Source organism: Schistocerca americana, chromosome 2 (assembly GCF_021461395.2).
Source record: "Schistocerca americana isolate TAMUIC-IGC-003095 chromosome 2, iqSchAmer2.1, whole genome shotgun sequence".
Taxonomy (NCBI): Eukaryota; Metazoa; Arthropoda; class Insecta; order Orthoptera; family Acrididae; genus Schistocerca; species Schistocerca americana.
Window position 1 is genome coordinate 840,833,197 of NC_060120.1, and position 12,858 is coordinate 840,846,054.

The 12,858-nt window shown below is 39.3% G+C and overlaps 1 long non-coding RNA gene across 1 annotated transcript; it reads right to left on the reverse strand.

Annotated features, from left to right (window-relative positions):
• Positions 1-7,333: 7,333 nt before the first annotated feature.
• LOC124594944 lies at positions 7,334-12,355 on the reverse strand. Its single transcript, XR_006978165.1, has 2 exons — positions 12,298-12,355; positions 7,334-8,779 (listed from the first exon to the last, which is right to left on the reverse strand). It is a non-coding gene; the product is annotated as an uncharacterized LOC124594944 (long non-coding RNA).
• Positions 12,356-12,858: the final 503 nt, after the last annotated feature.

Genomic DNA, 12,858 nt, shown 5'->3' on the forward strand with positions numbered 1-12,858 from the left:
ACCCTGTATAGATCGATGCAAATGTCCTTCAGATACTGCTGACAATCTATAGCCATATTAAATATATGAAATGTATTTGGAAATTATGAATATGGTTGTACACCATCTGTTCGATTTACTAGAAACACATGTAAGTTTGAGTCAGGATGGAACTCTGAACGTATACAGATTTCCCTCTAATCGCAAGTAGTCGTCTTAACTACATTTTCTTCTTCTTCTTCTTCTTCTTCTTCTTCTTCTTATCATGTGGTAGGTTCTTTCAAGATTTGGAAACATTATCAAAATAAACAACAAAAATAACATACGAACACCCCACTGGCGAAACAAAACAAAATAGTGACTATGTACCAATGAGAGATAGCAGGTTCACATTGATCCACAAGTCCCAGCAGGCATGGGTTGGTCACGTCTTCTCTAAGACATTCCATGGTCCTATCACATGAATCAAGTTCTGAAACAAACACCAAACAAGAACTCACCTTCTATTACCCGGAAACACCGCCTATGGAGAGAATACATGGAAACACTACCCAAAAAAATTGGCATGATATTGGTGACATCTCGAATGGTATATTAAAAAGTAAGACGATCTTGGAGGAATGTCCATTTATCAAGGACGCTCTTTCTGCCATCTTAAAACAAATAATTAGCTGACAGGCATTCGATCTAGTTCACTGCATTTGTCTTCATGCATGGGAAGAAAGTCTCATCTGGGAATGGAAGAAACTGTAACACGATATCCAGTGGAAGAGCGTGAAGAAGAAAGGCAAGTATTTTCCATATCAACGGCCACAGCTCAGTAGAAGGTTGATGTTCATCTGTGTAAAGCATGTGACACTGAGGGCAAAGTGGAGAATCCGTCTTATTAATGGCATGTAGCCAGAGTTGCATCATGTGTTCCTCACTGGCAACCAGATATAATGTCACACAAGCATCTGTGGCGAGGAGGACTTGGTACACGGAATGCCACACCCCTGGTCATGTGATCTCAGGATGCCGACTCTACACCATATTTCGGGTGAGATCCTTCATAATTAGGCAATAAATGTTATAAGCCTTAGGAGTCCTGGTATAAGGCAAGCCGACATGGACATAATTGTATTAATCTTAGAATGGAAGGGGGTAGGCTTCCACTTTTTAATTCTAAGCAGTTTACATATTTGTACAAATAATGAAGATATAAGAATTCTTTCTGATCGGTTAAGAGAGCGTAAGAACCACCAGAAGGGAATATCAGGTGGTTTACAAAAGCCTTATCCACTGTTTCTGCGGTCATGTCATCTATCGGCACTAGTATTACACATCAGGTAAAGTGATCCAATTCCTATACTTATTTTCCGGCTGAATTTGCGAGAAGGGTCACATTATGTCCAGAACTTTTGTTTCAAACTGCCTCAAAGCTTCTAGTAAGTTCTACAAAGCAATTTTCAAACATGTCTGCTGTGCCTCTGGGGCACACGGTAACCATACTCATACATACTTATCGACGTCCACCAATAACGGGTAGCAACACAAGTATTTGTAGCTTGTTTGCCACTATGACAGACTTATATACTACCATGACATTTTCCAAGAGGAGTTTTGAAATACAATATACGTCTTCCGACTCAAAATGAGGCATTGTAGCATATTGTTGGCAATTGGCATCTTCTCTTTAGGCGTATTTAATTTTGCTACTAGCTCTTCATCTGCTTGCACTAGTGGAACCTTTCTACTGAGGGCATCTACATAGTGGTGCAGCTTTACAGGTTTATGACGTACTTCGTAATCATAACTTCAATGCCCAATGAGTCATTCATCTACTGGAATCCCGAGGAGATCACGAATGTAAAATTAGAGGGATTAGAGCGTGTACGGAGGCTTTCAGACAGTCGTTCTTCCCGCGAACCATACACAACTGGAACAGAAAAGGGAGGTAATGACCGTGGCACGTAAAGTGCCCTCCGCCACACACCGCCAGGTGGCTTGCGGAGTATTTATGTAGATGATGTAGATGTAGATTTTTTAAATTTAACAGTCATAACAGGGTAGCATGGTCAGTTACCACAGTAAATAAACAACATTTGAAATAGCTGACACCAAATATCAAAACCAACAACTCCTTTTCCATTGTTTAGCTGCTAAGGAGTATATAACCAATAGGCTTGATTTTGCCATTGTGCTCTTGGCTTCAGATGACACCTACGAGAAATCCGAGGTGTCACAGGACAGTACAAATGGCTTTTCCGAGACAGGATACACCAATAGAGGAGAACTTATAAATACTTCATTAGCTAGACCTATCTGCACACCGATTTTATGTTCTGCAGTACGTTCAAAAGTTACTTCTTTCTTCAATAATCTTTTAAAGGTTTAGTCACATTAGCATAATCTCTTACTAATCAACAGTAATAACTGGCTAGCCTTGTGAAGCTCTGTTATTCTTTCACATTTGCAGGAGCAGGGAAACTCACTATGGCTTCTGACAACCTCCGGTCAAGCTTTTCCCCATCAGAGCTAACAGTGTGTCCAGTGTACTGTATTTGCACTTCGGCAAATGAGGTTTTTGCAACTTCAGACTTAAATGAGCATTCTGTAACTTCACCAGTCTATTTCTCAATGATTCTGCTTGCTCCTTGGGTGTTCGAGAGAAGACTATATTATCTGAGTAGACCAGAGAGATAGTGGGTTTTAACCCTCACAACAACAAATCTCTGAAATGTGGTGGGTGCATTTCTTAGGCCAAAGGGCATCCATATAACTCATACAGGCCAGAAGGCACAATGAAAGCTGTTTTGACTGGTTGTGCATGTGTGTGTGTGTGTGTGTGTGTGTGTGTGTGTGTATATATATACATAAAAACAAAGATGAGGTGACTTACCGAACAAAAGCGCTGGCAGGTCGATAGACACACAAACACAAACATACACACAAAATTCAAGCTTTCGCAACAAACTGTTGCCTCATCAGGAAAGAGGGAAGGAGAGGGGAAGACGAAAGGAAGTGGGTTTTAAGGGAGAGGGTAAGGAGTCATTCCAATCCCGGGAGCGGAAAGACTTACCTTAGGGGGAAAAAAGGACAGGTATACACTCGCACACACGCACATATCCATCCACACATACAGACACAAGCAGACATATTTATATATGTCTGCTTGTGTCTGTATGTGTGGATGGATATGTGCGTGTGTGCGAGTGTATACCTGTCCTTTTTTCCCCCTAAGGTAAGTCTTTCCGCTCCCGGGATTGGAATGACTCCTTACCCTCTCCCTTAAAACCCACTTCCTTTCGTCTTCCCCTCTCCTTCCCTCTTTCCTGATGAGGCAACAGTTTGTTGCGAAAGCTTGAATTTTGTGTGTATGTTTGTGTTTGTTTGTGTGTCTATCGACCTGCCAGCGCTTTTGTTCGGTAAGTCACCTCATCTTTGTTTTTATGTATAATTTTTCCCACGTGGAATGTTTCCTTCCATTATATTGATATCATTAATTTGAATCCAACAATTACGTTTGTTATTGTCACTGTTGCATTTTGAAATCTTTTCTGTCGTCTTATTTTCCTCTTTCTGAAATATGTCTGCTTGTGTCTGTATGTGTGGATGGATATGTGCGTGTGTGCGAGTGTATACCTGTCCTTTTTTCCCCCTAAGGTAAGTCTTTCCGCTCCCGGGATTGGAATGACTCCTTACCCTCTCCCTTAAAACCCACTTCCTTTTGTCTTCCCCTCTCCTTCCCTCTTTCCTGATGAGGCAACAGTTTGTTGCGAAAGCTTGAATTTTGTGTGTATGTTTGTGTTTGTTTGTGTGTCTATCGACCTGCCAGCGCTTTTGTTCGGTAAGTCACCTCATCTTTGTTTTTATGTATAATTTTTCCCACGTGGAATGTTTCCTTCCATTATGTGTGTGTGTGTATATATATATATATATATATATTGCGTGTATTAAACCGGGGATCTAGAAACAACGGAGAGGGTTCGTCCCGCTGTAGCCCTCAGTGGTTCACAGACTATAGCAGTCCACTCACCCCACCGCTACCTCACACCGAACCCAGGGTTATTGTGCTGTTCAGCCCCCAGTGGACCTCCCCAGGAATGTCTCACACCAGACGAATGTAACCCCAAGGTTTGCATGGTACAGTAATTACGGTGTCCATGTACGTGGAGACAGTGTTTGTGCAGCAATCGCCGACATAGTGTAACTGAGGCAGAATAAGGGGAACTAGCCCGTATTCGCCGAGGCAGATGGAAAACCACCTTAAAAACCATCCACAGGCTGGCTGTCACATTGGACCTCGACACTAATCCGCCAGGTGGATTCGTGCCGGGAACCGGCATGCCTTTCCACTCGGGAAGCAGCACACGAGGCCACGCGGCTAGCTGGGCGGGCTTTTGACTGGTACTGAGGAGTTATTGGAATCTGATGAAAGCCAGAGCACATATCAAGAGTGTTCAGAGATTTACAGTTCCCTAAACTGCCCAATATTTCATCATTATGTGGTGAGGGATAGGTGTTATGGGTTGCAATCTTGCTACTGCTCTGACATCTACACATAGGTGAAAAGTCTTCTCGTCATTAATTGATTTCTTATGCACAACTACAACAAGACTTGAACAGGGACTGGCTGATGATTGAATAATTCCTACAACTAGTTGTTGCTGGCTTTTTTCCCTCCTCAATAGACTGTAACTGACACGGAATTTGGTACAATTTCTGGGCAGCTGGCCTTGCATTCCCGGTAGGAATTTTCTTGGCATATTAGATCAGTAGCAGTCAAATATTGCCTCTCTTCAAACAACCATGAATATTCCTCTAATACATGGTATAACAAACTGTGCTTGGACTCAGTTAAATGAAACAATTTGATTTGAAACTGTTGCTTAATGGGTTGTGTGATCGCATACACTTCTCCAACTGGTAATAATTCCCCTCTTTTTGTTAATTCTCTCTTCAGGAAAGATTCTTCACAGTCCATTACCCTCCTGGCCACTAAGGTTCCTCTTAGTATTACTACATTTTGTGTACCAGAATTGTCTAGACTCACTGGAATTCTTACTTTTTCTCCCACAATCTCTGCCTCATAGAGGACTCATTTCACATGCAGCTGTACCCTGTTGAGAACCCCACTCTGCATGAGCAGATCAACCAAAAAGATGGTCCCTTCGCACTATTTTCTTTTGACTGTCAACCAAAGATTTCTTCCAGAGCAGAAGTTTACTGTTACAAGGGTGGTTGATTGTAACTACAAGATACACAGTGCAAAGGAGTTTATGGGAATTGGCCCCTTCCCAAGACTTCTTCGCATCTGTGAGGTGCTGTCACTGCCAGAATGGTGAATTACTTCACCAAATTTGACAGAGTGTGACTGAAAATCGGTCACGACCTGAAACCAGCACAGGAAACCATTACTCAGTATGACACCAAAATCAAGCCTTCTTTGTCTTAGAGCTTTCATCTTAACCTTGTAAGTGGTGCCATTAATTGCTAACTTACCTAAAAATGTGCCTGCGGAATTTATCACCTTATTACCCAAATTACTAACACAACAACAGGGCAGTTTTGAGGACAACTTGTTGCCAGGAGAAAGAAACACTAAACTTTTCTGGGCAACCACATACTCTAAAATTCGAGCTGGTTTTCCGTCCATTTCTGCCTTCAACATCACGTCCTCTTCAGTGAAAAATCTCTAAACTTAAGGAAGCAAACACAATCCTGTAATACCAGGTGTCATAGCCTACACAGCTTTTCATGCTAAAACTGAAAATCTGTAATATCATGTTATTACTTGGGGCAAAGAAGTGAAATGCAGTATAACTCTGAATTTAATTTGTTTATGTCCATTGTGCATTTGAGTACCGGATGCTGCCACTGTGACCAATACTAATATTGATAATTAAACGTTGTTGTTTACAGCGATCTGAAAAGCTGGCTTTTGAACAATGTCTCTTGAGTACCTGTCACTGAATTATAAAATATTTAGTTTCACAGATAACAAACAATATACACTGTTCCTGAAATGTACTGTTTCAACTGCAGTAAATCAGTAACTCAAATGTCTTGCTATTTACCTGCATTTTGAGCCTATTTGTCGGTGAGGCACTATCTTTCTGCTATAGGAAATGTATGCTTCACTATTTACATTTTTTAAATATATTCTTCACTTCTCACAAGATCCTTCTTCCTTTTCTTAGGGGAAGCATCAAGCATCGTCTCGTTTTTGCTGTTTTATAGCTTTGTAAATGTTTTGGCAATACTAGCACTTATTCATGGGAAAGCAGGAAAGTATCCAAGTTAGTGACTTAGGAACCTTTCTGCAGTGCAACTTATTTTCATATAGGACTTGGGACTTGTCAATGTTATGATATCAATGAGATATGAGAGAGAGAGAGAGAGAGAGAGAGACTAAAATACAAGTCACGTGGGAAAGCACTAAACTGGAATACAGAACATAACTATATCAGAAGTTCTCTCTTCTTTTATTTGGAGGAGATGGTGGTCAGTCAGTGTGTAGACAGGGGCAGTGACCTTCTATATTCCCAAAGGGGATTGGTATTGTTTGAGTCAGTTATTGTTGGAGTCACCATTGACTTTAGAACAGATGAAGCTTCACAATCAATTATACTTTTCCGGGTGTAACTGCAAGTACATGTACCATTTTGGTCTCAAATATCTGGATGACAATTGGTTTTGGTGACATATTTTATAATGGCAGTAGCAAAAAAGATGGCAAGCGCAAGGGGCTCAGTGTCAATTTTCTTAGCTCTGCCATAGGACACTGCTGGTCACCTATAGCTCATCAGTTTTCACATTTGAGTTTTTTGTAGCAATTCCTGCACCACATCGAATGATTCATTATGTCTTGTACAGACTTGTGAGGAGATATACAAGACTATGGATTCTCAGACACCACCAAAAACATAAGTGAAGGTTGTATTTTCATACTTTAAGCATTTCAATTATGTGTGTATAGGCCCTAATATTGAGACAGATATACTGTGCTGTAATATTCTTAAGTAGAGACAACAAACACTACACTTTCAATGTGCCCCATACAATGATCATCACATAGAGAACTGAAAAATATTCTCCCTTCACCTCAGACTTCTGATCAATAGACTATACATGCAGGTGAATAAAATGGTTAATTCAAGAAAGGTGTAAGAATGTTTTATAACCAAAATTGAAGTAATAATTCTGATCACATTTGCTGCAAAGACTTGTGTCTACTGTCACTTCACAGACCCAAACCAAGAACACAATTTGCATTTCTACTAGGGCTGCTACTAATGCTAAGTACTTACTATGAAACACTATGGTTCATTCAACACACAGACACACAAATGGCTTATTAGCTTATGACATATTTAGAATGAGTTTCTAATTTTATTTCAGCTTTGCTATTCCAGATTCATATGACAATAACCACTGAAAGTAACTGAAAACATACAGCTCAGGTAGCAGTGTTATCTTGTTGTCTTCCACCTCTGTCCTGTATCCATCATTTCCCAATCTGTGTGATGTAGGTCTTGTGGGTCTAGTTAGAACTATTTCAGTTGTCATATTTTTTATGGCTGAACAGATGAAATAATGCATTGCACACAAACAAGGTATACCCGTTTCATACTCTTATTTTAAAGTATTTTTAATGACATAGAAGTTCTTCCAGCAGTCAAACAGGTAGTAATTTTTATCTGCCATTCACACAGTTACAAAACAGTCAGCTGTACAATTCACCAGAAATAACGCAATCTGCTGTACAACAAAGGCTTGCAGTTGTCTAACTACATAATTTTTATATGACAACAACACAAAAGCAATTCTGCAGATATATGGTTCTTCATATTGTTTGCAAACCTTTTTAAATATTCGTGACACGTTTAAAAATGTGCCACTAACAGAGTTCCCATCAGGTAACTGCTGTGTGACACTACGCAGCCAACAGCATTTCAAAATATGCAGTATCCTCTAAGTTTTCAAACTAGAAGCATTCACGTCTGTATTCCTTACTGTTCATTGCAAATATCTTACTACAGATCTTGCAACTGAAGGAGCATTCACACAGTGGACAAGCAAATGCCTTTTTAGATTACTACTATCTTGGAATGTCTTGCTACACACAGTGCAGCAGTAGGGGCGCTCACCCGTGTGGACACGTAAATGCTTTGTCAGGCTGTCTTTCCATTTAAACTTCTTGCTGCACTCTGTGCATTTGAAAGGGCGTTCACTTGAGTGTAAAGGCAAGTGCTGCTTTAGGAGAGTGGTAGTTACGAATCTCTTGCAGCACACAGTACAACTAAAGGGCTGTTCACCTGTATGTCTACGCAAATGCACCTTTAAGTGACCACTCTGTATGAACGCTTTGCTACAAACAGAGCAGATGAATGGACGTTCTCCTGTGTGTAGCCCCATATGGTACTTCAGAGCAGTGGCTGATTTGAATGTTTTGCTACATTCAGTGCAGCTGAATGGGCGTTCACCAGTGTGCACACGCAAATGCTCCTTTAAGCTATAACTCTTGGTGAATGTCTTGCAACAGAAGGTACAGCTGTAGTAGTTGTCACCACTGCGAAAAAGTGGATGTACCTTCAGACTGTCCTTATTCTTGAATGTCCTCTCATACACATTGTAAATGTTGATAGTATCATTCTCTCTGAAAACATGATCTACAGAATTTCTAGCCTCGTCTGCACCTGATACATTCTGCACAAAATGTTGTTGGCTGCTGCTGGAAAGCTCTGCTTGATCTTCGAAAGCACTTGTAATATGACTGTCATCATTGCTTGTATTGTTGGCTTGTTGACTCCTGCTGCTGAAATAAAGAGAAATATATCAGAATAATTGTCATTACTGTAGTATAAATAAAATATTAAATACTGTACAAGGTAAAACTAACAAAGTTAATTGAAAAATAAAAAAGGAACAAAGATCATTAGTGCCTAACATACAGTTAATGTGGAGGTCATGAGAAATTGAGAATTAGCTCAGATTTGGAGAAGGGTGGGGAAGGAAATGAGTGTCCAATGCCTCATCAGTGTACATACTTGCTAGATTTTATTAGACTGTATTGAATCCAATACAAAAATTCACTATGAATGGGCAAATTCCAGTCAGAAAGCCGCAAGGCTTAGGAAAGAGTCATCCATATGTTCCGTTATTGGCTACACAGTCTGCAAAAGTAACTTCCTACACTACCTGAGCTCAGTGAGAGCATCCACTAAGAAACTATGGATCCTCGTGACAGCAAGAGTGTCACACCTGACTAACAATCTAAATATTTTTATGGAAATCTAGTACTGCGTTACATAACCTTAGAACTTGACTCTTTCCATTAAAATAACAACATATTATATTAATTCTTTAAAGACATATGAATCTGACACAAGAAAAAGTAATATACATATACAAACATTATATGACTTAATCACAGACCAAACATTGGAAACCATGAGAAATAAAATGTAAGCGCTTTGTTTGCAAAGTTCATTTCTTCACAAGACTACCATTTGGTGAATAAGTACTACACACTATCTTTACATATATTACATCCATACTGCAGAGAACAATCTACACTATTATTGCAGAAATGAAAAAAACCCTCAGTTATTGATTAATGGGATAACAATTACAATTCACAATTGAAAGTTTACAATTAGTTGTTAGTTTCTGACACAAAAAGTATATGAAATAAAAGCAGGTAAAGAACATATTACATAGTGTGCAGCAGCTAAAGTGAGAATTTAATTTAGAGATGACTTTTACGTCTGCATGAATGTTTTTGGCATGGTTACTTAAATTCATCAGTTAAATGGTTAGAAGCAAGTAATGATTATACAAACACTTGCAAAATCCAGAGCTTGGCCAAGGAATTGTGATTACAGAAAGTACTTACAGTGTTACACCACCACTTTAAATAACAAACCAATTCAGTTATGGAAAATCAAGATTTTACCAAATCATAACAATTTTTCATCTTTCAATCACAAATAATTTATTTTGGCATGAGGCTGCAAGGAAAAAAGAATCAAAATACAAAACCTTCTCATGGACAACAAAGAATCAGGCAGGTTAGAAGGCATTCACTAGGCAAGCTCAAGTGAATTGTAAGAGCAACCACTGGTTAACCTACAATCATAAGGACATTCCTGTTGTAACCACAACTAAATTTCCCAGTTGTGCCCATGAGCTTGGCACCACTTCAAGTGGCAGCATCATGTTGCCCTACTTTTTATTTCTAGACAGAGTCAGTTTTATCATAAGAGCATATATGGTGTGTGATATTTCAGAGAACAGACACCATTTTGATCCTGCAGCCAATATCAATCAAGAAAAAAAAGAAAAAAAAAAGAATTAATGACATTACCTGCCAAAGGGCATTGAATTAAAACAAAGGAAAAAGTTGAAAATTTGTGCTGGAGCAGGATTCGAACCTGAGTCTCCTGCTTACTAGGTAAATGCGCTGATAACTGTGCCATCCAGACAAAGCAGTCATCACAACAAGAAGTACTATCCTAGCATGCCTCCCATCAGATGCAAATTCTCAGCTTATCCACACACCACTGACATAGTGCCCCTCCCATTATCCTCAATACTCACGGTATTTTGCCAATTCCCATAAGAAGTTGAACATGGTGTACATACACAATGGAGTGATCAGTGGTTGTCCTCTTCTTAATTACAATTAAGGGAAGGATGCCCATTGATCTTTTCCATGCAGATGCACACCACACTTTAACTCTTATGGATACTGGCAAAATGCCACAAGTAACGATGACAAAGGGCATGGAGCACTTCATCAATGGTGTGAGGATAAGTTGATAACTAGGGTCTGATGGGAGGCCTAGTAGGATTGTCAGTGCAGTTGTGATAATGACCATTGTGTCCAGACGGTGCAATGGTCAGGACATCTGCTTAGTAAGCAGGAGACCCGGTTCCGAATCCCTGTCCCACACAAATTTTCAACTTTTCCCATTGATTTAAATCAATGCCCACTGGCAGGTAATGTCATTAATTCCTTAAAATCTTATCACAAGAGGTTTATGAGGAAGTGGTGGTGCAAAAATAGCTCCTGAAGAAGAGTATTTTCCAGCAGGATGTTGTTCATCCATCTACATAGCATCTGATAGAAACTCGCTCTCTGTGGTTTTGTTTGGTGGAGTTCTGGCCTCCATGATTGACATGTTTGACTATGATGTTCAGAGTATTATAAAAAAAAGCCAGTAACAAGCTTAGGAACCTATACGTAGCATCTCTCAATACAGCCATTATTCAGGAATGGATGAAGATGGTGTAAGAACAAATGAAATGTATGTGCTCAGGGTCCAGTCACAGAAAAAATGGAGAAAAGGATTGCATGTCTTACTAATGATGATATCATTAGACATGGAGCACAAGCTCAGAATGGACAAAGATGAGGAAGGATACTGGCTGTGCCCTTCCCACACAAACCATCGCAGTATTAGCCTTACAAAATTCACAGAAATTGGGGAAAGTGTAAATATGATTAGCCAGATGAGAATTAGAGCCCCACACCTCCTGAATACGCACACAGTGTCTTAAATGCTGAGTAACCTTTCGCAATATGTCAGGATCAGAATGGAGGTGGAAATCAAATTGGTAATGGTTAAACTGAATGAAGGATTTTAGGAAGCCTTTACTAAAAATCTAATATACATCTTTATCTGAAAATCTGATGTGAGTAAAATCTTATTTCTATCTCAGGTTATTTGCTGCACTCTGCATAAAGGAAGTGAGGCAGAACTGGTAAAACAATTATCTCACTGTCAAGTCTGACTAGATTTAATTGGCATCACCATGATGTGAAAACCTTGTGTAGGCCACAGGTAATATCAAACCAGTAACCTTAGAATGAGTGTAAATTGCTAACATATTGTCAAGAGGAACATCATTCAAGGGAAAATATAAATACAATCACTTAAGAATGCAGGGTGAAAATGATTAACACCACTTCGAGGAATGATCTGATGAGATGGTGAGTATAATATCTCTTTATATTCGATGAATTACTCCAATACAATTCTACCCTTGAATAACGTTTAATAATTTTTTATCTTCATACTCGCAGAATCCATGCGCAAAGTAGTTTCATATAATAGCTATGCCATGAGCGCATAATTATTCTTTGTAGTACTCTCTCTGGTGATTGTTAGAAAAAAGCTTCCGAGATTGTCTTCATGCCGATTAGCCTGAGCATTGTTTGAAGAATTGTTATCTGAATATTGAGATTTTTATATATATATATATATATATTCATCAATATATTGCGTAGTTGTTAATCAGAAGAGAACTTCCGAAAGACTGGATACGAACCTGCATTTAATAATCCAAGAGCTCCATTACTTCTTCGGGGGGTTAAACTTCATCAAAGCCAAATATCCGCTTGATCTGAGGTTTCCTGGCGGATTATACAACACTCCCAAAAATACGAGGCATTTTATTTGTACAGATTAGCAGACTGCAGCAAAGCACGAGCCTGCAGAGGAGAAGAATCATCGCCTGATTTCATTCTAACAAGTAAAATTTCTGAATCATTTTGAGTGACTGGGTTATGACTGTGTTTCCTATTATGAATGATTGATTGCTCGAATGAATTGAGAACTACATAACCACATAATTAGTGATATGAATATAATAGAGGGAAACATTCCACGTGGGAGAAATATATCTAAAAACAAAGATGATGTGACTTACCAAACGAAAGTGCTGGCAGGTCGATACACACACAAACATACACACAAAATTCAAGCTTTCGCAACCAACGGTTGCTTCATTAGGAAAGAGGGAAGGAGAGGGAAAGACGAAAGGATGTGGGTTTTAAGGGAGAGGGTAAGGAGTCATTCCAATCCTGGGAGTGGACAGGTATACATTCGC